Source organism: Schistocerca cancellata, chromosome 1 (genome assembly GCF_023864275.1).
Source record: "Schistocerca cancellata isolate TAMUIC-IGC-003103 chromosome 1, iqSchCanc2.1, whole genome shotgun sequence".
NCBI classification, from domain to species: domain Eukaryota; kingdom Metazoa; phylum Arthropoda; class Insecta; order Orthoptera; family Acrididae; genus Schistocerca; species Schistocerca cancellata.
The window spans coordinates 514,246,274-514,272,386 of NC_064626.1; the positions used below are offsets into that span (position 1 = coordinate 514,246,274).

General features: G+C 41.1%; 1 non-coding gene across 1 annotated transcript; it reads right to left on the reverse strand.

The window, feature by feature from the left end:
* Positions 1-5,924: 5,924 nt before the first annotated feature.
* Trnaa-cgc (transfer RNA alanine (anticodon CGC)) lies at positions 5,925-5,997 on the reverse strand. The gene has a single exon. It is a non-coding gene; the product is annotated as a tRNA-Ala (tRNA).
* Positions 5,998-26,113: the final 20,116 nt, after the last annotated feature.

Consider the following 26,113-nt stretch of genomic DNA (forward strand, 5'->3'; position numbering starts at 1 on the left):
GTTATCGCATAATTCATACAGAGAAGAGAATAATATTGAGTTCATATGGTCTTCATCAGTACTCAAACTTTCCTTTACAGTTGAATTGATGTAAACATTTTCCAAACTCTGTCTTCGGTTGTCAGGAGGTTCTCTTGTTGTTGAATGTGTAGATAAATATCCACAACATCCAGGTAATAGCGATGGTACTGCACCTAAACAAATATATTAATTACCATTATCTTATCTTATAATTTGTAAGGCAACAGATTCATCCACAAATCATATATCCTAACACATAATCACTAAACACCCAACTAATCTTTCCTTAGTCGTGGATGGTCAAGAGCTGCTGTAATTAATTTTTCGGTCTTACTATCATGTGCTGATCAAATTCTTTCTACATCGTGTACATGAAAGCGTCACTCACAAATCTGTTAAAAATGATAGACTCGGTTACATTAGTATGACAAAACAGTTTCTGTGTAAAGGTTATGTTTATAAATTACAGTTAATACCCAAACTAATAGAAATATTTAATGGGTTTATTTAATAAAGCTGCTGCTTACCACATAGCCATCTGTAGCTGTAAAATTATTTCGATGAACTGCGCTTATCCATTCTCTCCTTGCATTTTCATCACGTTGGGAGTGGAATATGCTGATTCTTTCTTGAGTGTTATAATCGGCTCCACAAGGAGGCATACAGCATCTATGAAGCGTTAAGTATTAAAGTAGTATTAACTAAAATGATTAAAATTCGTTCGCCATATTTATGTTCACAATCTTTATACATGGCAGAAAAACAACAACCGACAGTTCTGATCTCACTCTGTTTGTTATGACCCATAGCGATTATGTCACAAACGATTGAAAAGATAGTGTGGAGGTCTTATTCCTAGGCGGCCGCGGTGGCCATGCGGTTCTAGGCGCTTTAGTCCGGAACCGCGCTGCTGCTATGGTCGCAGGTTCCAATCCTGCCCCTGGCATGGATGTGTGTGATGTCTTTAGGTTAGTTAGGTTTAAGTAGTTCTACGTTCTAGGGGACTGATGACCTCAGATGTTAAGTCCCATAGTGTTCAGAGCCATTTGAACCCATTTTCTTATTCCTAGGTGGCAGTGGACCAATACCTCACTCTCTCACTTACTTCTCACTGAATGCCACACTGGCAACAATAATGCTACTGATAAACAAAGATCACATTGCTTGTACTCAGAAACTTGTGTCAAGGGACAGCATATCTTGGTGCTGATCGGGTAGGCTCAGCTGGCTTCGGGTCTGCAGCTCCTAGCGCTTTCTGGTGACAGACAGCAAAAGTTTACAGACAGTAATCTGTATACTGTTTCCGTGTTTTGATTATTGTGCATTTGTCTATGTTACGACAGCTCTCATTTGAAAAATGGAAAAATATAGTTGCGGTTTGTGCATTGCAACATACGGTGATAATAAAAGCTTATAAAATTGATCGTCGGTAAAGCAGATGCCAGACTGAGATTCATTGGAAGAATCCTAAGGAAATTCAATCCGAAAACTAAGGAAGTAGGTTACAGTATACTTGTTCGCCCACTGCTTGAATATTGCTCACCAGTGTGGGATCCGTACCAGATAGGGTTGATAGATGAGATAGAGAAGATCCAACGGAGAGCAGCGCGCTTCGTTACAGGATCATTTAGTAATCGCGAAAGCGTTACGGAGATTATAGATAAACTCCAGTGGAAGACTCTGCAGGAGAGACGCTCAGTAGCTCGATACGGGCTTTTGTTGAAGTTTCGAGAACATACCTTCACCGAGGAGTCAAGCAGTATATTGCTCCATCCTACGTATATCTCGCGAGGAGACCATGAGGATAAAATCAGAGAGGTTAGAGCCCACACAGAGGCATATTGACAATCTTTCTTTCCACGAACAATACGAGACTGGAACAGAAGGGAGAAGCGATAGAGATACTCAAAGTACCCTCCGCCACACACCGTCAGGTGGCTTGCGGAGTATGGATGTAGATGTAGATGTAGATATATAGCCAAATTGTCCAAAATATAGGCATGATAATGAAAATTTTCGTAACAATTAACAGTAAATAAAAATGGCCATAACACTTTTCTTTACTTCAACTGAGAAGCTAAGGGAAACATATTTCTATTTAGCTTGCAGATCCTTACTACAGAATATATATGAAGATCATTCTCCCTGACTTTTAATCTTGAGAGTCTTAAATCTTCTTAACCAGAAAATAATGGAAAGATCGATGCTGTCACAACGTTCTTCTACTCTCGTATCAAATATCAGGCTTCTCGTGTGTGTGTAATTTATACTACATTTGATCAAAATCGAGACTGATGAAATAAAAAAATAAAAAAAACATTTATTTGAATAATCTACATTTGATCAAACTCGATACTGATGAAATAAAAAAAACATTTATTTGAATAATCTGATGTAAAATATCTCCAGAATGAAATTTTCATTCTGCAGCAGAATGTGCACTGATATGAAACTTCCCGGCAGATTAAAATTGCGTGCCGCACCGAACCTCAAACTCAGAACCTTTTGCCTTTCATGGGCAAGTGTTCTACCATCTGAGCTACCAAAACACAACTCAGCACTCCTCCTCAGAGCTTCAGTTCAACCAGTAAGTCGTTCCTACAGAGAGACTGCAGAGTAAAAATTTCATTCTGGAAACATCCCCAAGGCTGTGGCTAAGCCATGTCTCCGCAGTATCCTTTCTTCCAGGAGTGCTAGTTCTGCAAGGTCTCAAGGAGACCTTCTGTGAAATTTGTAAGGTAGGAGACGAGTAGCTGTGGGGATGGGTTCTGAATCATTCCTGGGTAGCTCAGGTGGTAAAGCACTTGCCTGTGAAAGGCAAAACGTCCTGAGTTCGATCTCCATCTGGCATACAGTTTCAATCTACCGGGAAATTTCATAAGATGTCTTATTTGCCGTATACGCAATTTAAAATCTCGTTTCTGAGACATTTAGAAGTTTACAAAGAAACATACTATCACCTGTTCTGTCATGGTTCTCAGCATAAAAATATATGCTTTGACTGTTTGCTTTACTTATTTAACTCATTTTCATCTCAGTGACAATTCTTTTTTGTGTTTCGACATAACTGTCATCAAGGAGTGTGACTGAACAAAAGCCGGCCGAAGTGGCCGTGCGGTTAAAGGCGCTGCAGTCTGGAACCGCAAGACCGCTACGGTCGCAGGTTCGAATCCTGCCTCGTGCATGGATGTTTGTGATGTCCTTAGGTTAGTTAGGTTTAACTAGTTCTAAGTTCTAGGGGACTAATGACTTCAGCAGTTGAGTCCCATAGTGCTCAGAGCCATTTGAACAATTTGAACTGAACAAAATTTAAAACGTTTATTTAACACAACAAACGGTCGTCAAGCCACAGCCACTAAAATAATAAAATTTTTAAAAGGATACATAACTAGTTTTGACGCAGAGTCGTCATTTTCAAATGTAATCAAAAACCTGGAAGACTGCATTAATAATTGCAACCAAACTTCTTTCAAATATTGCCAAAAATTCACTAAAGACAGTAAATTGAAGCAAAGACAGCAGAAACTGGTCACAAGACGTCATGACACTTTTTGGTTGGTCAGTCATTTCACATCTTAATGCAGTGTAGATGAAAACTGGATCGCGATGAAAGATATTATACACTCTTGCGTTGTGTCCTACAGTGATGCAACGATCGTTTGGCAAACCAAGGCTCACACATCACGGTAGAAGCTGCCATGAGATAAGTAGAACACAGCACGCAATCGTTCTGTTCTGCTAATGAAACTTTACAAAGACTAATTCATCAGCAGGAAAGTTCACCCTGCTGGAGTCCACGGTGAACATTCGCCGACCATGCATCACTCACATTGGCACTGGCGCCCATTCAGGTCGATGACCGAAGGTACGCACCCAGACAGGGTCGTCCAGGGCATATCATGAAGGGGATGAGTGCGCATCAGGCCACGGCATAGGTCAGAGCAGATACAGCAGTATCATGTGCTGTCAGCCATGGAGGACTTCTACCGGACTTTGGACATACAGTAGTGTGGTCCTGTAGGTGCTGAGGAACAAAGGCAATGCCGATGCTGTGGAAAAGTTAGTCAAGGACTTTTACAACTGTGTCTTAATGGTGCACACCATATGCTCCACTTCCCCATTCGATTGTGGGTGAAACAGCGAAAATAACAAGGTGTGCAATACCACTGTGGGGGCAGAAATCTGAAAAAAATGCTAAATGTAGGCCATTATCAGAGGCGATTGTCTGGGGCAATCCTTCAGTTGGGAAAACATGGATGAAAGCCCACATGGTACCTCCCACGATGGTGGAGGCAATGCACAGGACTTATTGGTAATTGGACAGCACGTCAACCACCATCAATCACACATAATGACAGAAAAGATCCGCAAAGTTGACGTCAGTGAAGTCCCAAGAACGTCTTGGTATGAACCATCAAGTGAAAGTTCTACACATTATTTGCATTCACCAACAATCCCCTGAGTTACTGAATGGATGCCAGGACATTAGACCAAAAGTCACGAGTGTACTTTCATAAGGGCCATATACAATAGCCATGGTATAAAAGAGCAAGGCAGAAAATGAGGCCACAGGATCAGAGGAGTGACGACCGATGGGTTATCATAGTCGCTGCTAAGGAGGCATCGAGTGACGCCAGCCAATAATGGAGGCAGGCTCCTTGGTGGGCAGGTGCTGGAACTAACCGTTAGACACAAATTCAACCACTTGTCGAAGCATGGGATGTTGGTGGGTGGCCTGCACTACACAATGACCACCACCAGGAATCTAACCACCTCATGTTGCAAGTGAGCAACGATCTGAAAACAGAAAACATTGGATTTGTCAAAGCCAGATCAGGTCCCATGGGCATGCACAACACATGTGTCTCTCTTAGCACGCAGTTCTGTGGTACTGTAATGAATCTCGTAGTGGTAAGCAGTCAAAAACAAATCCAACACTGGAAAAGCGCGTGGTCCTGCTGTGAATGAGTACCAAATAGTGACACAAATGTCTTATGGAACTTAGTGCTGCAGAGGAAAACATGGAATTTCCAGACTGCATACACGACGATCTTCAAGAAAGGGGATAAAAGGAGATGTGAGAACTACAGAGGAATCACCCTGCTATGCCACTGTGGAAAAATCTATGAAAAGATCCTGGAGAAGAGAATAAGAAGCAGTATTGAAAGTAGACTGCAGGAGTAGCAGTACGGTTTCAGACCGGGAAGATCAACAACGGACCTCATATTTGCGGTAAGGCAACTGCAGGAGAGGCACTATGAGTACGGGAAGGACTTAATCATGGCCTTTTTGGATATTGAGAAGGCGTATGACAGTATCTGTAGGGACAAGCTCTGGGATGTGCTGAACGCAAAAGGGATAGGTGAAGAGATAACACGAAAAGTCAGAAAAATGTATGAGGGAAGTGAGAGTTGTGTGAAAGTGGGGAGGGAACGTACTGCATGGTTCAAGCTGGAAAATGGGCTGCGACAGGAAAGTGCACTTTCGCCTTTATTGTTTATTATTGTTATGGATGAAATCCTACAGCAAGTATCAGATGCAATTGGAGATCATAAAATGAAAGCAGTGTTTTTTGCCGATGACCTGATGTTATGGGGAAATTGCGAGAAGGAGGTGCAAGAGCAGTTAGATGCATGGGAGGCAACGGCAGCACAATATGGAATGCATTTCTCTGCAAAAAAAAGTGAAATAATCGTCACAACAAGGAAGAAGAATAGGCCAAATGTGGAGGAGGAGGAGGAGATTAGTGTTTAACGTCCCGTCGACAACGAGGTCATTAGAGACGGAGCGCAAGCTCGGGTGAGGGAAGGATGGGGAAGGAAATCGGCCGTGCCCTTTCAAAGGAACCATCCCGGCATTTGCCTGATGCGATTTAAGGAAATCACGGAAAACCTAAATCAGGATGGCCGGAGACGGGATTGAACCGTCGTCCTCCCGAATGCGAGTCCAGTGCGCTAACCACTGCGCCACCTCGCTCGGTGCCAAATGTGGATATAACTTGTGGAGGGGAAAAATTACAAGTGGTAGAGAACTTCAAGTACCTGGGAAGCGTGATTGAAAGTAAGAGGGGAAACGCAATGGAAATAAATGAAAGGTGCAGAAAAGCAGGGCAGTTCTAAAAATGCATTAGGGGGCTTATTTGGAGCAAGGAGGTGCCACAGAAATCCAAGGGAATTATATACCGAACCTACTTTGTCCCCATATTGGCATACGGAAGTGAGACATGGGTAATGCACAAAAGCGACAAAAGTAGAATACAGGCTAGTGAAATGAAGTTCCAGAGGAGCAGGTTGGGTGTAACAAGACGAGACAGATTGCAAAATGTGTATGTGAGGGAAAGACTAAAGGAGGAACCAGAACAGGACAGGATAGAAAAATCAAGACTGCAGTGGTATGGACACATGAAGAGAATGGATGAGGGAAGAATTCCAAAGAGGATGTTTGATCTGCAACTGGAGGGGAAGAGGCCCAGAGGAAGACCAAGGGATAGATGGGTGAAGGGAGTGAAGGAATGTGTGATGAGAAGAGGAGAGAACTGGACGAAGATGGAAGAGGGGGAATGGTGGAAAGACAGAACACGATGGAGAGGCTTGTGTTCCCGACAGACCCAGCCAGTGGCTGGAAACTGTCCAAGATGATGATGATGATGATGATGATGATACATGACGGCTAAAACTTCCTTTTCTATGTGCAAATGACTGTTTTGGGTTGTTTTCAACTTTTTGGAAGCATATGCAGGAGGCTGTTCAGAGCCATCAACGTGTGTGTGAGCCAAAACCATCCCAATCCCCCTTGGGAAACATCGGTTGCGAGGATGAGCCGTTTTCCCAGTGTAAAGGTACCAACGCACGGTGACGTCACTGGCATTTGAAAAACTCTGATTTCTGTAGATTGCACTTAAGGTTCACCTCTTGCAGTTTAGTGGAAAGAATCTGAAGGTTAGTGAGATGTTCCCGCTGTGAACAGCACCAAACAGCTTGTGCTAATTGTTTTAAAAAATCTGTGAAAAATGCCAAATGTTAGGTACACATAAAGGTACAAGTGTTGATGACCGTAATTTGTTGTGAGATATAATCCACCTAAGCTGCAGCAATGCCTCCACCAAATCAAGCTTAGAAAAACATTCACTGCCCACCAGTTTTGCAAGTATTCCATTAGGGTGGGGAATAGACAGCAATCCTCTACCGTTTCGACATTAATGGTGGACTTCGGATACCCGCATCAACAAAATGACCCTGTAGGCTTTCAGATTACAACCAGAGCCATAGGTCATTGGCTGGAAGGAATGTGTTTAACGATGCCGAGACGCTGCGATCTGTCCAGTTCTTCCTTGACTTTTGGTTGCAGAGCAATTAGAAAAGACTGAGCGTGACAAAATTTGGGAACGGCCTTCAGTTTAAATGTGAGGCGTGCCTCGTGGTCTTTTACAGCACTCAATACTGGTGATAACTGAGACCTGTATTGGTGGCAGAGGTTGTCCACCGCCTGGAGTGTGATGGAGTCAGAAACGAGGTGAACAACATATCGAATTTCGTATCCAAAAATTGTGAGTGCATCGAAACCAAAGCTGTTTTCAGGTTTCACACTATCAATGGCCAAAAACGTGACTGCCCTTTAATATGCTGGTACTCGACGTTGATCGTGAACTGGCCGTGAGCAGGAATGGGCTGATCACAACCACTGACCAAACGCTAATTGGTGAGTGAAAGAGAAGGATAAGCCAAACGACGATACTTTTCAAGATTCACAAGAGATGCAGAGGCGCCGATATAGACATGGAATCGGTATGACTGTTGCTGAATTTGCCGCGTAATATAAATCTTGCTGGAAACACTGAGCTCTTGGCTGTGTACCAGTGTGACACTACGACCCTCCAGAAAACCCACGTCCACGTCTGAGGACTGGCCGGGCAGGTAGGCATGACAGACGGCTGGCACATGGCCATTTTTACGGCAAGCCGAGCACCATGCCTGTTGGTGCGAGTAGCGACTACGGGAGTGTGCTCAGAAACGTTCAGGTTATGAGGCGAAACTGCTTCAGGAATGGTCACAGTCCGATTGCGAACACTGCGAACAAGGTGAAACCGACGAAGGTGTCTAGACGACGTGGTTGCTGTGAAAACGAACGCACTGCTGCTACGTCAATTATGACCCCAAATTGTTCACTCGCAGTCTGGGACACTCTGAACGCCTAAGTGACAGCAAGGAACTCGTGAACTGTGGGATCTTCTAAACACAACGCCTCCCCGTGCGTCTCTATGTCCGGAGCACAACACACGATTTCGTACATCACAGCCAGCCGCTGTGGCCGAGCGGTTCTAGGCGCTTCAGTCTGGAACCGCGCGACCGCTACGGTCGCAGGCTCGAATCTTGCCTCGGGCATGGGTGTGTGTGATGTCCTTAGGTTAGTTAGGTTTAAGTAGTTGTAAGTTCTAGGGGACTGATGAACTCAGTTGTTGAGTCCCATAGTGCTCAGAGCCATTTGAACCATTTTTCGTACATCACAGAGTTGGCATAGGACTGTTTACAACGAGAACAAATATACCTGGACTTCTGAGATAAGTCCCAGAGGTCGGCTACCCATACTTGATCAGACTGGCCTGGTTACTTTTGTCGCTGGTGAAACTCTGTACTCCAAGGTACAACACGGATTTTTTAAAGGTAATAAGCAATGAGCAGCTTTGAGAAAACAACACTGTGATGTCAATTAAGGGAGCAATTTTACAAAGCAAATGAAATGTTTCGATCTCAGCCAAGACAGAAAAAAATTGCAAAGTTAGGTCCATTACCTCAAATGCTGGGGACTGCTGCTGCAAACATCATACGTTTCCATTCGTCGTTTGTCTCTTAGAACGGTGAAAAAGTTGTGAGTGTATGTAAGTTTGCTAAGGCGGTTGAGGAAGCTTTGTTGTGCCACACTTTGAAATCATAACCAACTGATGGAGAAAGGCTAACATGTGTTGCTCTTCATGATACTGCTGCAATTGTTGTTGTAACAATTGAACCAACATTGGAAACCTTAGTAGAAGACAAGGTTTGTGCGGCCTCATGCTGCATTGTTGCCAGACTTATTCAAGATGACAGATCCAAGATGACAGCAATAGATGTGACAACACAATGATGTCATGGTTCAGTTCAAATTTTGGAGGGAAAATAGGTCAATTGGGCTAACTCCACTAATATAACCACCTCACCCCTCCCCTCCCATCCCTCGCCCACCCCCTATAAAATAGTGGGAAAATTTTGGTGGGAAAATTGGTCACTTGGGCTACCTCCACTATCCTAAGAAAGTGGTGGGAAAATTTTGGTGAAAAAATAGGTTACTCCACTAACCTAAGTGTTCCAACCACCACCTGTTCCTTGGAATTTGAGTTGTCATAGGCAGTAGCTCCATCCAGTGTGTTCAACATGAGGTATGGAGACCAACTGACATAGTACACAGACCTGCAACCAGAGGGCGCTGTCGTTCTATGGCGGTCTGGGGAGAAATTGTGAGAAAAGGATTAAGTCTCTGTCTAGCTGCTGGAGAAGGGTAGGAGTGTACTTTATATATTTTCAGTGGGAAGTTGGAACATTTTATTTAGGGATAGATATCACATAGTTTATTTATTACTCTGATACAAAACATTCGCCCTGAAGTGCTTGGGGTCACAGTAAATAGCGTACAGAGCTGCAAACCACTCATAAATCATATAAAGTATACAGTACACTGATGTACAGATACGCAAACAACTCGGAAATTGTCAAAATAATGCATGTAAAACGCTCTGCAAAGACGATCACTAGTTGTAAACTGTCAAAATAATGCATTTCACAGCCTACAGACCTGCAAACTAATCGTAAATCACCGAAATAATGCAGTACACTGTTGTACAGGCACGCAAACAACTTGACATGTGAAATTACACGTCATGCCGCCACTATCTCTGTAAAGAGGACATCTGTCATGCAGATGTATAACTGGGGATTACAGTGCCTCACCTGTCGCTCGCTTAGAATCGATTTAGTTATGAAACTGATGTCTCGATTTTATAACCAAGATGCCACCTGGGAATGGAGTAAGTCACATAAATCTTCATTCGTGTAGATGAATGTGTCGAAACAGGATAGTAAAGTTTAATCAGACATGAGATGGAAGTCCTCTGTTGACCGAGAGGTTTGCTGTTAACGATTGCAAGTACACAGTGTTGTTCTAAGTCACACACAGAACACGTGGTTATATATGAGACGAATGCAAACTACGCCACACAAGTGATGCATCCTGACCCAACAACGAAAAAAAGATCAAATGACCAGCAGCAACCGCTCCCTCCCTCTCCAACATGCATCATCAGTCTACCATTAAAGCGTACCTCGTTGCAGCTTCAGCTCTAAAATTGTAAATTACACACTATGCTCGAGGTGCTAGAAATATGTAGCCCACTGTCTGGTATACTTTGATGATGTATATGTTCGAGAATTAACAATGAATGGATGTACTGCACAGTCATCTATCTACATTCGCAATGTTACACGGAAAGTAGAGGAGGGGGCGGTTTAGCGATGATACTGAAACTGGGAAGCACGCTGTGGCATCACTGGTAGATGTTGAAATTACTGTAAAATAACTAAAATTGTTCCTACCATGAACTATGATGCTTATTATTATAGTACGTCGATGTTGTCTTTCCCATCCCCTCCTTCCACTGGCATGCTGCTGATTACCACATAATGATTGACTGACATCGGTCGTTTGAGATGGAGAAAGTGTCTTGGTGGAGGGGCAACACCTTCAGGGGATGGTTAGCACCGAAACAGAAATCGCGTACATGACTGCAGTACGAGGAATCAATCGAAACAGAACACAAAGTCATCAGCTATCCCGTCACTTTGACAGATGAGTTTAAATGTATAGGTCGTCAATCACCTTCCGACAGCAGTTTGGAAACGCTTCACAATAACGCCAAACTCTTCCAGTTTCCTTGTGTTGTGACTGTCTTTTATTTAAAATCATCCAGTGTGTGTGTGTTGTGGTAGCATCAGCAACAACATGATTTACACCGTGCGACGTCTAGTCTTCTATGAGAGGCGATGGATCAGAACCTGTTAATGTCAGTTTAGAACATGACACAGACCCCGAAGTCATGGTGGTAATAACAAAATGTATGACAGTGAGCAATGCATGTTACAGCAGAGAAAAACGATGTTTCAAACAACGACATAGAGAGCCTCTCTTGCGACTGACAGTATAGTCTGTGGGATACGGTCATCCTCCTCCTCCAACAGTACACGTGTTGACACTTTACACTGGTTTGCTCAAGTGTCTTCGATCACTGGCCGCCTGCTCCAATGAATCAATACCTGTATATTTTATAGGATTACCGCACGTGCTCGATGCCGGCACGCAGATGGTATTGGTTTCCGATATATCGGAAGAGAGAGAGAGAGAGAGAGATGCGGTACAAATCTTATCGAGTTCTCTATCGGATGAAGTTAGCGGAGCTTTTATAGTTCGTAATTTTTCTCTGTTGGATGGTACAGAATAACGATAATAGAATGTTGGGGTGATAGACGTGAATGGACCCTGGGGGATGCGGCTCTCCTTCGGACTGAAGTACCTGAATGTTGTTGAATCTTACTAATCTTTCCGATAAGAAACACCACCGTATCTGTTCGTACTGTCTTTATACAGCCTCGCGTTGCTTGCTTCGTGTGGCGCTGACCTTATACACCGTACACAACTAGAAGAGCTACGACAACATGTTCCCATTTCCATCAAATGGTCGAAACACAGGCTGCAGAATCTGGTAGATTTAGCTCTCTCCAACTTCTGTTCAGTTCCGACTTAAATTGGAACGATAACATGCCCAGAGCTGCAGATATGGCAGTGCAGTGTCTGAGGAACTGTTTCAAGGTGCATAGGGACTATCTAAAACCACTTTGGAATTTTACTGTATCAGATGGGTTCGAAGCAGGTGACCCATTTCCAGATATGAGAGTGCCAGAAATATGATTCACTAGTGGCTGTAATCATTAAAATACTTCTCCATAAGTTCCAACGCAGGTGTGTGGTTGAATGGAAAGACTTGATTCAAAATCACAGACAGAATTTTTACCGAGAAACGTTGCACTAGAGATCTGAAAACCTAGTGTACATTTCTTACGACCTCAATCAGCACACTGTCTACTGTATGTGATCATTCTAAATCAACCTCCACCTATAACCCAGTGGATATATCGCAGAACCTCTGTCGTGGCATCGAGAAAAAAGGCGTTACAAATACTGGAGAAATATCTAGTGGCAGCATGAGAGAGTTCCAAATACTGGCTTCATACCGCGTTCCTTAGCCGAATCACTTTCTAAATTCGATGATTTTATTACGAGCTTACACCGTCAGCGACATGTAACCGTACTGTGCATGGGGGCTTAATTAAAATAAAGATATAAGAGAATGCAATGCAAATACTTTTTAATTTTCTGTCGCTGTATGTCCGATTACGCTGTTTCGTAAACGGCTGGCCCTGACTAGTATTATTACGCAATCTGACTGCATGAAAGAACAACAAAGAATGAAAAGAAAATTTCAGTTAATACAATTAATTAATTAAGTCCCCAGCAACTATAAAATCTACGAAGCCAACATAGCACAAGTGTAGCTGTTCTGTTTGTGGAAGTATGACTCAACGTACACATCTGGCACGGTTCTTCTGCAACAAGACAAGAAATTTTAAATACCATTTATACTGACGTGATAAAAGAAAATTAGAAATACTATAATTGTGCAAGAAAACCAAAATTACACTCTAATACAAGAACACACGCCAGATGCTTTGTTGACTGAACCTGTCATGACACACTATTCAGGAGACTGAAAGAATAAAAGAAAAAAGAGTTTATTACCTTCATATATATTGACGAAATGCACTCTGACCATTACAATATCTCCATTAGAATAACATCTGCTATCTCTCCCATCACATAGCTGCATAAAACATGGAACAAACACTCACTACTACCCCATCTCACTCCAACTTCAGCTACAAGCAGTGTCCACCACAACTTCTCGCCAAGAACTGCTTGCCGCTACGTCTAAATAATCACTGCCAGTGGAGGCGGCGGAACAATACTCTCTGGCGCGATTTCTGGCGCTGTGGCTCAGTGTAGCCACCTTTCATATGCCCTTCCTCTACGGGCTAGAATTTGATGGTATTTTTGCCAGCATTGGTGGTGAAAATACCACCAAATTCGTCAAAAAAAATACAGACAAAAATAAAAGATAATATTAATACGTAAGTATCATATAACTAGATAAAATTTTGGCTTTGCACTGACCTTACAATAGCCTAATATATAAAATACAGTAAGGAATACAAATTCTTTCATACATATGACTTTACATAATAGTTTACACAAATATCATGTGGTTAAACAATTCAATCGATAGCGTCAGCAATGACGAATATGAGCAGGTAAGAGTCTTATAACTTTTGACAAACAGTAATACACAAAAAATCAGTTTATACAAATATTCACATAAAATGTTTTCATAACAAGCAGTTGACAGTTCCAGCAGTAGCACCCAGCAATGTTGAGTAGGTGCAGACACCATCAGGTGACATCATTTTAGTAGAAGCGGTCCATCAGTGGCACCCAGCATTGTGGAACAGGTGCAGACTCCAACAGGTGACATCATTTCAGTAGAAGCAGTCCATCAGTGGCATCCAGCATTGTGGAACAGGTGCAGACTCCAACAGGTGACATCATTTCAGTAGAAGCAGTCCACCAGTGGCACCCAGCAATGTTGAGTAGGTGCAGACTCCAACAGGTGACATCATTTCAGTAGAAGCAGTCCATCAATGGCACCCAGCAATGTTGAAGAGGTACAGACAGCAAGAAGTAACATCATTTCAGTAGAAGCAGTTCCATTTGTGGTACCCAGCAATGTTGAAGAGGTACACACAGCAACAAGTCACATTTCTCAGTAGAAGCAGTTCATCAATGGCACCCAGCATTGTTGAGTAGGTGCAGACACCGACAAATGACATCATTTCCATAGAAGTAGCTCCATCTGTGGCACCCAGCATTGTGGAGTAGGTGCAGACTCCAACAGGTGGCATCATTTCAGTAGAAGCAGTCCATCAGTGGCACCCAGCAATGTTGAGTAGGTGCAGACAGCAGTCCATAATATTCACTATCACTGATCACACAGTTCATCAGCAGAAATTAAACATGTCCTAGTGGCACCAATCATGTAGAAAAAGTACAAGTAACAGTCCATAATATTTACTATCACTAATCAGACAGTTCAAGCATGAACAATAGTTTGAATGCACATACAAATGCTTTTACAATGCTCTTACACTAAACATACAAATCATAACAAACACACAAATGATGTCAGATAATTGTCATATTACTATTACAAATACACAAACATCAGTAAACCTATAATATTTATGGGTGTCAGTGCAAGCCACTACAAACAAATAAAATAATATTTAGGAGATAGGTGGGTAGGATTAGGAAAGGAAAACACACAAAACACACTCACTCATCTTTCATCCACATTAAGTACTACTGTGTAATTGAATAGTGTTAACTGTGTGAATCCACTTCTGTCAAAATTTCATGTTCATCATGTGTATCAAGTAGTAGTGACAGCAATGTATAACAGTCAATAATAGTTAAGTCAACGTCATAGTCATCATGTCAAGACCAATGTTTGCCAAGCCAGATCAAAATGTACGGTTGCTGAACAACTGTCAGTGTGCCAAGATATGCAACTTCCTCTCTCCAAAAAAAAAGTACATACTGCTTAGTGATTTAACAAAGTGTGTGTAGACAATCTTCCTTCCATTTTAGTGTTCTAGTCTGCTATCTTCATCCTCCTTGTTCCATATAGACCAACAACAACAAAAAATATGCACCTCACTTATTTTACCTCTTATACACCATAACTCCAATCAACTTCATATAATCTCAATACCTCCATCATACCTCTTCAATACGTCGATACATATAAACCTTATTGCCAGTATCATTTCACTTCCATAACAACTCTTTCCTCTAGTCAGTCTCCTCGATCGAGTACAGATAAAATCCTAATGCAAACCTCCTCATCCCATACAATCCGAAGACACACTGTCAACACACAACCTCTGTGTAATCCATCTGACCAAAATCTTCTACTCATTATGAATTATAAACAAAGAATGCATACATGACCTCTAACAGACTTAGTTCGAATAACTCTCAGTAATTAAGTACGATTAAGGAGTGTGAATGAACATAATATTTCACAGTGTGTACACCACTTCAAGAATTATGGTAAACAGAAGCAAACATGTGGAGTATTTCTTGTGTCAAGTGTCACTTCCTATTTCAATTGCTCACTAAAAATGCAGTGTAATAACTGTGTTGGTATGTCATGTCGTTAGCTTCTTTCCTATTGGCATACATTTACAGCTTTCATAAAACCTCCAGCTCATGTGACTTCTATGACGTTTCTTGTACTAATGTCGTTCGTCGAATTATAGCAGTTCATTTTCTCATCTTAAAAATATAAGGCACTGAGCGTAAGCAAAGCAAGCAATAGCGAGTAAATATACCAGTAGTGAACAGAATGTCAACAAGTGGATGCAGCACGATTCTTACAACGAGGCTCTGCCAAATAAACAATCTATAATTAATACAATAGTGTGACCTAAACTCTATGTTTGTACACAGTATATCAGCATTTCTATATACCAAATTAAAGAGTAGTTATGACAACAAACAGAGATGTATAAGTATACAATCCATACGCATAGCAGCAAACAGGTAATTAACATCGTATCATCGTAAGCAAATAAATGTTCATATGTAATCTTAATAAATAAACATGAAGGCGCAAGCAGATAAATCACAAAGTATAACTTACATACCTAACCACATCAGCACAATTAATCAGGTGACAATTATAATTTAAATAAATAAGCACAGCAGGCACATAATTAAAAAATATGACATCAGTGAAAAAGCAGTGCAGTCAAGCGATGCATAATATACACAAGTTACAACCCAGTTCATTAATAATCATTGTCAAAATCAGTTAACGTACGCAAGCACGTCGCTTCACAAGTAAATTCATAGAACATGAAATTAGTACAAAGTATGAATCACGTAATCGCGAGCAGCAAATTATGTCTAAAGTATGTACCTAAGTGGAAATATGTTACCTGAAAAATAAACTCAATTACCTTTTTTTAGTTTATTAGTTTCTTCTTGGAAATTACATTCTTCCTGAAAATTTCTCGATAGCAAGTCGTCTTAACGTCGGACACGCACAGAATTTACCTGAAGTTCTTAAATATTTTATAGAACCGTATCCTGAAAAATACTGAATGTTAATAACATAATTCATCAAGTCATTATAGCTTTATACTGATTTTATTCGGAGAAAGACTGTGTATTTGTTTACAGCTGTCATTGCATTCGCACCGAGCGCTCGATCAGCTGTAGGCGCGTGACGTAGAAAGTGATTGTTTGCGGTCAACGACTGCCCTGTGCGGCGCGCAGACTTGACTGTTGCTTTGAGTATATGCCGCCGCCAAAACACAGCGCGGTATCCTTGTACTATCCGCATGTTTACATGTAGCTGTTAGTTTCTCACAAGTATGTCATTCTACAAAAATTTTTCAAAAGTATATCATTCTACAAAAATTTTAACGTTAGATATATGATGTATTCCCTTAGAGCGTCGTGATTTAAGAGTTTCTACTTCAACAGTGTTATCATGAATAATTTTGCGAATTCTATATGGACCGTTATAAAGCAGAAAAAATTTGCGACACAAGCCTTTTCCTTTGTGAGAGAATCGATGAGACTTAATTAACACTTTCTGACCAACTGACAAAATTTTTAAACGCCCAGGACGCTTAGCTGATTTCTCTCTTCTAGCAGCCGCAGATGCAATATTTTGTAGAGCCAGGTTGACAACTTCAGAATGCCGCAGTTTCCGTGTAGGCGGAAAAGGAACGATTTCAGAAATGCGATTTGTCGGTGCTTTATTTTTTAATATCAGTATAGGTGGTAAAGAAGTTGAGTCATTAGGAAGTTCATTCAGAATGTTTTGAAAAATATGAAGATACTGATCCCAAGTTCTGTGATTCTGATGACAATAAAGACGACACAATTTATTGATTTCCTTCATCCATCTCTCTGAAGCGTTAGATTGAGGGTGAAAAAGTGAAATGAAAATTGGTTTAATTTTACGACGCTGTAGAGCACGAAGCCAAATTTTAGAACGAAACTGTGATCCATTATCTGATATAACCTTATCAACATGACCCACTTCTTTAAGAAAATGGTTAATGAAAGCATTAGATACTGAACGAGCTGTTGCTTTGCGTAACGGTGTAAAACACACATATTTTGATGTCAACTCCACTGCTACGAAAATGTACGCAAAACCATTAGTAGATCGAACCACTGGACCGAACAAATCAACTGCAGCCATGTCCTTTAATTTTGCTGGAATGATAGGAAACAATGGTGCTCTGTGAGAAACTGTCGGCGGCTTAGCCTTTTGACATAATTTGCATTTGGCAAGAACAGATCGAATACGTTTTTCCATATTACTGAAGTAGCAATTTTCCCGTAATTTATGAAAGCATTTTCTGGGACCAAAGTGTCCATAACTGAAATGCGTATACCAAATCAGCTTATTAACCCACTCATCAGGAATACAAATTAACCAAACAGAGTTGTCGACCGATTTTCGTTTAAAAAGAACTTTCCAGATAGATCGCAAATACGAGGTGTGGCCAAATTGTCCAATCTAACAAAGCGTCTAAGAAAATTACAGACACCAAGGAAACTACGAACATCACGTTTTGTGGTAGGAACAGCATAATTACGAATAGCGTATAATTTTTCTGGATCAGGAAGAATACCTTCTGTAGAAATAATGTGACCGAGAAATCTCATCTGAGAACGACCAAATTCAGATTTTTCTAAGTTCACTGTAATGCCAACTCTTGCAAAGATACGTAACAATGAATCCAAAATTTTGTTGTGCTCACTCCAAGAACGTTTAGCAATAAGAATATCGTCAACATATGAAGTAATATTGTCACGAAGATAAACAGGTAAAATTTCATTTAAGCTACGAATGAATGCTGCCGAAGATACAGTAAGTCCAAACGGTAATTTCCGAAGTCACATTTAGCTAAAATAGTCATATCAGGTTATTGTTTGCTTACTCTCTAGATAGAGTGATAGTCGAAGAGTGGTTTCGATAGATGCAAAGAATAGTAAAAGAGTAGGCAGCGGTACAGAAAACTAAAAGGGAAATAGCACCACTACAGCTCGGGGCCCTATGCTCGCTACGGCACATATTCACTTAAGAGTAGTGAATCCCCTGAGGACTTTAATAGCTGCACATAAATTTCAGTTTGTGACTTAGTGGCAAATTTGGCGGAAGTGCGTACGTAAATTGATCTAACCATGAACATGGATGTATGTCATTGTTAGAATTACGAAAGATCTTAAATTTCCGAACAGTTAAAAAGTGTTTATAGTCAAAGTTTTCGCCTCGTGGCGACAAAGACCTACCGCGTCTGTCCCAGTTCCAATGCCGATTATTGTCAAGTTCGCGCGCCTGGCGCTCTCTTGTTGTATCCCGTAAATGAAACAAATTATTTTCTTCAAACCCCTCTGCTATCTGTGATTCCAAATTTCTTTTGCTATGTTTTCCTACAATTTCGCCTTCGATTTGTTTGACTTGCTTTCGTAATGCCTCAACTTCCCTTTTAACGCGTTCATTAAATTCTCCCTGATTTTCAACATGCTTATTTATGTTCTGGTACTCTTCGGTTTCTGAAAATGGCAATGGAGTTGTATCATCTGAATCTGTGTCCCCATTTAAACTAATATTTGACAATTTATCTGAAATCTCCTCCACTCTTTCCGATAAGTTTACGTCTTCCGTAAGTGTCACGACTCGGGTTTCGGTATTGTCACATTTAGTAGTTAACTGTTCACACTGTTGCGTTAAGTTATTTATTCTGTCATTTGGTACGGATTCCTCGGTTCTTTCAAATATTTCTTCCTTATCTTTTGCACGTTGTAAATTTAACTCTGAAAATTTCTGTACTATCACGCGATCTCTTTCTTCCTATTCCCTGTCCTGTTCCTCTTGTCTGATTTCTGTTGAAATTAATCTATTATTGTGAGCCTTCACAATCGGTTGTACTTCTTCTCTAATTTCTTTATTTGATTCGTCTTTCATGTATCTGAAACATGTCCCTGTTCGTGAGCCTAACTGTATTTGCATTGTTCCCATATCAGTTTCTAATTCAGATCGTAACTGTGATCCCACTGCTTTCATCTCGGTTTTAATTGATCCTATTTGTGAGCATAACTGTGTTGTCATTGCTTTCATTTCTGTTTTAATTTCAGATCGTAACTGCTCCATTGTTCCCCTATATGTTTTTAATTCAGATCCCAAATTTAGTATAGCATCCATCAACTGCTCCATTTCTTCTGTCGTTAACCACGCAATCTGAGAATTTTTCGATTGTGAAAAACTTTGAACTGTTTCCGGACTATTTTCCCTGCTTATTAAATTGTTTTCAACACCATTATTCATCATTCTGTTGTCCTGTGTTCGCGAGTTCGCCATGTCAACAATTTCGTTATTCTGACTATTCATCATTTTCGCCTGTTTCATTGACCGCGTAATCATTTACAAAACATAAAAAATTCGTCACTGTACGAAAATTACACACAATGACACTTTATCACCAACAATATCAATCACACGAAATGCTTCCTTCAAACACGATTAACGAACAATAGAAGAATGACAATCACCAAATCTACACATGCAAAATAGACTACAATTACTAAACTACAAATTACTACAACAATACTACTGTCTACTATTTTTGCAATCAGAAGAATTCCAAGGGACGATCCGAAGCAGCGGTCGCCACGTGCATGGGAGCTTAATTAAAATAAAGATATAAGAGAATACAATGCAAATACTTTTTAATTTTCTGTCGCTATATGTCCGATTACGCTGTTTCGTAAACGGCTGGCCCTGACTAGTATTATTACGCAATCTGACTGCATGAAAGAACAACAAAGAATGAAAAGAAAATTTCAGTTAATACAATTAATTAATTAAGTCCCCAGCAACTACAAAATCTACGAAGCCAACATAGCACAAGTGTAGCTGTTCTGTTTGTGGAAGTATGACTCAACGTACACATCTGGCACGGTTCTTCTTCAACAAGACAAGAAATTTTAAATACCATTTATACTGACGTGATAAAAGAAAATTAGAAATACTATAATTGTGCAAGAAAACCAAAATTACACTCTAATACAAGAACACACGCCAGATGCTTTGTTGACTGAACCTGTCATGACACACTATTCAGGACACTGAAAGAATAAAAGAAAAAAGAGTTTATTACCTTCATATATATTGACGAAATGCACTCTGACCATTACAATATCTCCATTAGAATAACATCTGCTATCTCTCCCATCACATAGCTGCATAAAACATGGAACAAACACTCACTACTACCCCATCTCACTCCAACTTCAGCTACAAGCAGTGTCCACCACAACTTCTCGCCAAGAACTGCTTGCCGCTACGTCTAAATAATCACTGCCAGTGGAGGCGGCGGAACAATACTCTCTGGCGCGATTTCTGGCGCTGTGGCTCAGTGTAGCCACCTTTCAACTGTTGGTCTGTTCATATAGCTCCACCGATCACTGTGATATTCAGTGTCCCAATATATGCCTGGGAAAACCACTTCACTCGGATATAATGCCATACATCTATTTATAAGGCTTGTATAGTTTTTGTCATGGATATCATTAGCAATACTTATGAGCACCTGTAGAACCAGTACCGCTTGTGTCAGTAACATAGTCGTTGCTATAGTGTTTTTAACATCTGGCGGCTTGTAAGAGGGATACATTTTTCTTTCTAAGACGCTGTAGTACCACTCGCAAGAAAAACTTATGAGACATGTCCACCCATCGCTGATTTTGGCTCAGTATGGTTTCGTGTAGCCAGCAATCAGTTATTGGAGAAGTACTATACTTAGTAGTAGGATGCGTGATAGATTCGCCTTCAGCATCAGGCTTATAAAGTGTGTGTGTGTGTGTGTGTGTTCCGACATGTGCAAAGAAACTATGTCCAGTCATAAGGAAGGTAGGATTTGATGTGGAATAATGCGAAAGCCGCAAAGGTAATCAAGGATTTTTTTTTTTTTTTTTACTTGGAAAAGTATCTGAGGTCATATGGATGGTACAGATATTTCTATCTCCAGAGCCACTGCCATCAGCAGGGGTATTTCCGATACTTAGCTCATTGTCGAATGTCATCCAATTGAGACCGCGATCATAGTATTTAACTGTAAGTACAGTGATAAAATATATGTGCCCTGTTTCTTAGGAGGATTCTGTCTGGTGTACGAGGTGTAAATGGTGGCAGTGGCCAGTGCTGGGATTGATTCACGTTTCCAGCAGGAGTGGTCTGAATCTAAGGACCAGTTGAGATACAGGAATATAGCTGACTTAACCGTGTCGCCCTCTAGATGACTAAATAGTGAAACAATACTCACTACGTGTTGGACAGTCTTCGTGCTCCCATGTGCTCTCCGTGGAAGTTCGAGAAGATTCGATATGGACGCGTGTTTGCGTTGGACCATTAATCCCTCCCGTGTAAATTGTCCGGTTGACTACATTTAAACATTTCCCACCTTTATTTGGTTGAGAGAATATCGATTGTGATGTGTGCATCTAGCACATGAAGACAGACGGAAGGCATGTTTGCTGGTTCTCTAGACATGAGAAGCACCATAGTTGACTTTATAAATTATACGGATGATTTGGAATCTGTTATATCACTGACATCAGTTACCGTAAGTGGAAATATCAGTTTCCTCTATTTTTTCGGGTTTTCATGTAAAGATCTTAGCAGACGAGATAAGCTTCTAGTTACTCAGTGGTTTACAGCACTCTTCACCTCTCTAAATTTTCAGGGTTTCTAGAGAAATTATTTCTAGTCTATATCTTCAGAATTATGCTTCTAAGTGCTTGACATCGAGAAGTATCCCGAAAATAGTATGATATTCTGGCAAACCATGCGAAAATACACATGTCCTTGTAATCCCAGAGTCTGGAGATGGGCGTCGAAAGCAAGCAAGCAGGTCAGGGCCAGAAACAGTAATGTCTTTGTGCCCAGGGGAACCGACTCAGCTTTGTGCAGCAGTGACATTGGTCCGTTGAGTGGATGACCACCCAACCTCACAGGAAATATCTAGTGCTGCGAGGAGTATGTACGGAGCATGTGCTTATGCTGTCTGTCTTCACGGTATATGTATGAGTATCTGGTGGTCGATAGCTATATGCAGGATGCAGAAATGGCGATTTTGTGTGGCGCAGGATACGAATTGTGTGTTTACTACATCGATATAGTATGATGTGATATATGGCTGGGTTGGAGACCGGTTTCACGCTGTAATATTCATGCTTCCGACGTCAGTGGCAGAGCACTGTAATTTAGCAAGTGTCTTTTCGTATTTGACGATCTGTAGACCACTTTAACTGTCAGTGCAATATGGCGATCTGTGCAAAATAGTTTTGCTGCTGAAAGTCTCGTCTGCAGAAAATGATGGTGGACAGTTGGACAGTGCTCCCACAATGGCAGCATCAGCAGTTTAATGGGTAAATTCAGTAAGAGCCAATCAGAATGCTCCATTCATCGATAAGACATCCATTGTGCTGGGACATAAGAGCCTCTTCAGACTGGTTTGAAGAAGATGGAGGCAAGGTATCTACGGAAAATTCTGACAGACAAGTTGAAGCAGACCATCCATCACTAGCATGATGCTGTCACTCATCTGCCATTGTGGCATCTGGACATCTACAGACCAGCAGCTGTAGGACACCGTAAATTCCAGCCACGCTACGCAAACCAATTGCGGCAATGGGTCATCCACGCTGGGCTGGTAAACACAGATGCGGCCAGAGACGTCACGCATGTGATGGGCTGTCCCGTTAGGATCACTAGGAACGGTACATACTGTGTTATTCTTGGATATTTTCGTAAACAGGACCTTTTAGGACAAGATTTTTCATGCAGACAAGCTGAAACATCACAAAAGCTCCTACAACAACAAAAGCGACTGTTAACTACTTCTGGGACACTTTACGATATCCGAGAGGGAGACTTGGCCCTTATTTACGTAGACATGTGACGTCAGTATAACACTGACAACCTTTTAGCTGCAAATACGAGGGTGAGCAACTATGCAAACATCATGCTTGGTGCTGGACACAGCTACACAAGTTCTGTGTCAGCCACACTGGCTATGTAAGTACATGTGAAGTGCCTCTCATGTGCAACAGACAGTCCCATTAGGATCGCCAGGAAGAATGCATCTGCTCGTCATTCCACCTTGGAACTCTGTAGGAAACAGTTCCCTGCTACTTCATGGTCGATTTTCTTAACGACAGTGTGAAAGCATTTTTACATACAGTCAGTGTTTGAGCACCACATTATTTCGGCTTTTTAAGTGTTTAGAGCGTGTTTGAAGAGCGTTATACATGCATTCTTTTGACAATTTACGAGTTGTTTGCGTGTTTGAACATCAGTGTACTGCATTATTTTGGTGCTGTACAAGTAGTTTGCAGGTCTTTCGGGTATTTACTGAGACCCAAAGCACATCAGGGCGAGTGTTTTGTATCAGTGTAATAAATAAACTATGTGAAATCCATCCCTATATAAATTGTTCCAACTTACCACTTGTGGGGCGGCGGTTAACTTGTGAAAATTAAACTTTGCTGTATACATGCTTGCATGTTGAATCAGTTTCAGGCTTTTAGAATGTTGTTAATGCTGTCTTTCGCCGTTCTCAACACTGGCTCTCTATTTACTTTTTTAGCTCCCAGAAAGTGATTTAACAAAACGTGAAGCCAGTAATTAGAGTTCCTAGTGCCCACTTCATCTGAGAATACCATTATAGCTGCAGCTTATAGCTCTGAGGAATTAGGAGATTGTCCGGGATTTCTAATCAAACACGATTTTCCAAAATAGTTGAGTATAGTCTGAAATTCACTGATAAAAAACACAAGTATCCCTACAACCTAACTAACAGAGCAGTTCAGAGTCTAATGCGCTGATGCAACTATAAATGTCCGAATTAAATGTTAAAAAGAATGCTCGCCAAAATTTGATGAGAATATTTCATCAAACGCCACGCTAAATAATTGGTAGAATGTCTGTCCCGCGACGGCACGTGAAAATACGACAATACGCAAACTGAAGCTAGATAATGAAAATCATCCCAGAATTAACCCTTCACTTGAAATGATTTCACGGTTCCGCGTATCTCTAGTAACTTAATACGGCACCCGAGGCTTTTGTAGCAGTGATACCGATGCGACGCGACTCCCGACACAGATGGCGTGTTACTCAGCGTCTGGAGAGAACTGGGGCCTTCCTTCCTCGCGCAGCGTTCTTATATATATAGCCGCGGTGCGGACGGCTAAGGGAACGCCTGATCAAATCGGCTCTCCCGACTAGCCGCTGGGCTAGTAACGCACCACTTCAAGTTACATAATAATTTATAGCTTCTTTTGCTGATAGCCGATGAAGCTCTTAATTTAAAAGTGCATTCAGCACGCAGGTAAGCATTGATAATAAAATTTTGACGTGGCTAAGTTAAATATTTTGGGCGAGAGAATTAATTAAGTTACACTGCACGCAGCAGATGAGCTCTGAACTGGCCCTTTTGAGATCCGCTATCGCTATAATTTTATAGGTATTCAAAAGAAACTTTTCACATCTTCATAGTCATAGCGGACCTCCAACCTATTTAAATCTAAACATCCTAGCTTTATTTATTAGCCTACTTAATCTATCTTGCTTCCTTCAGTTTTGAGACGAAAACCAGAAAATCATGAATTTCCACTAACGTCTTAATTTGTGAAATCCAAAGTACTGTTTTTATTAAATCATTATGAAAGATGAATCTAAATATAAATTTTGAAGTCTCTAGCTCTTTTCTGTTGCGCCAATGATTTTTTTCAGAAAAACGTCCAAATTTCGAAATTGGCTGAAGTTATTGAACTGATATTTAACACACATTAATTTAGTATTATTCCTGACATACTAGAAAAGTTTTAGGTCATTTGCTTGACTTTTAAGGTATTGCGCAACATTTATGACGTCAGAGCTAGTTACAGCAGACTGGCTGGCACACAATGGAAACTGATGTGAATTTACTACAGCGTGAGTAGGCTGCTTCCCTACACACTGAAAATAAATAAGTACACTCTTTTCCCTCTCCAGCAGCTGGACACAGAGTCCTTTTCCCACCATTTCTCCCCAGACCACCATATGACGGCAGTGCCCTCTGGTGTCAGTACTGTGTACTATGTCAGTTGGACTCCAGACCTCATGGTGAACACACTAGGTGGAGTTACTGCCTATGAAACTCAAATTGTTTAAATAAACACTGCATGCAGTATAAAGACCAACATCCATCACAGTATAGGCTGGATTCTTTTCCCACTAATTCCAAGGAAGAGGTAGTGGTTGGATGACTTAGGATAGTGGAGGCAGCCCAAGTAACCTTTTTCCCACCACTTTCTTAGGATAGTGGAGGTAGCCCAAGTGACCTATTTTCCCACCAAACTTTTCCCGCCATTTTATTGGGTGGAGGGGAGGGAAGGATGTGGGGGGAATAAGAACAGTCTAGGTTACTGGAGGTAGCCCAATTGATCCATTTTTCCACCAAAATTTGAACTTGCTGCCATGACGTCATTGAGATGTTGCCACACCTATTGACACCAGATTGGATCCGCCATCTTGAATAAATTTGGCAACAATGGAAACAATGGCAACAAACTTTGTCCCACTACTTACACTGGGGTATACTCTGTTCATCATAAGAATAAACTTGATGTAAATAAACGTAATCGCGATCATTGGTAAGACGCCGGAGCACATGTACACAGGTGTTGTCACACTCTTGGAAGTAGGTTCTACTTATGTATTAGATGTATTATTAGTATGTTACTTTAGATGAAACATAAATATATT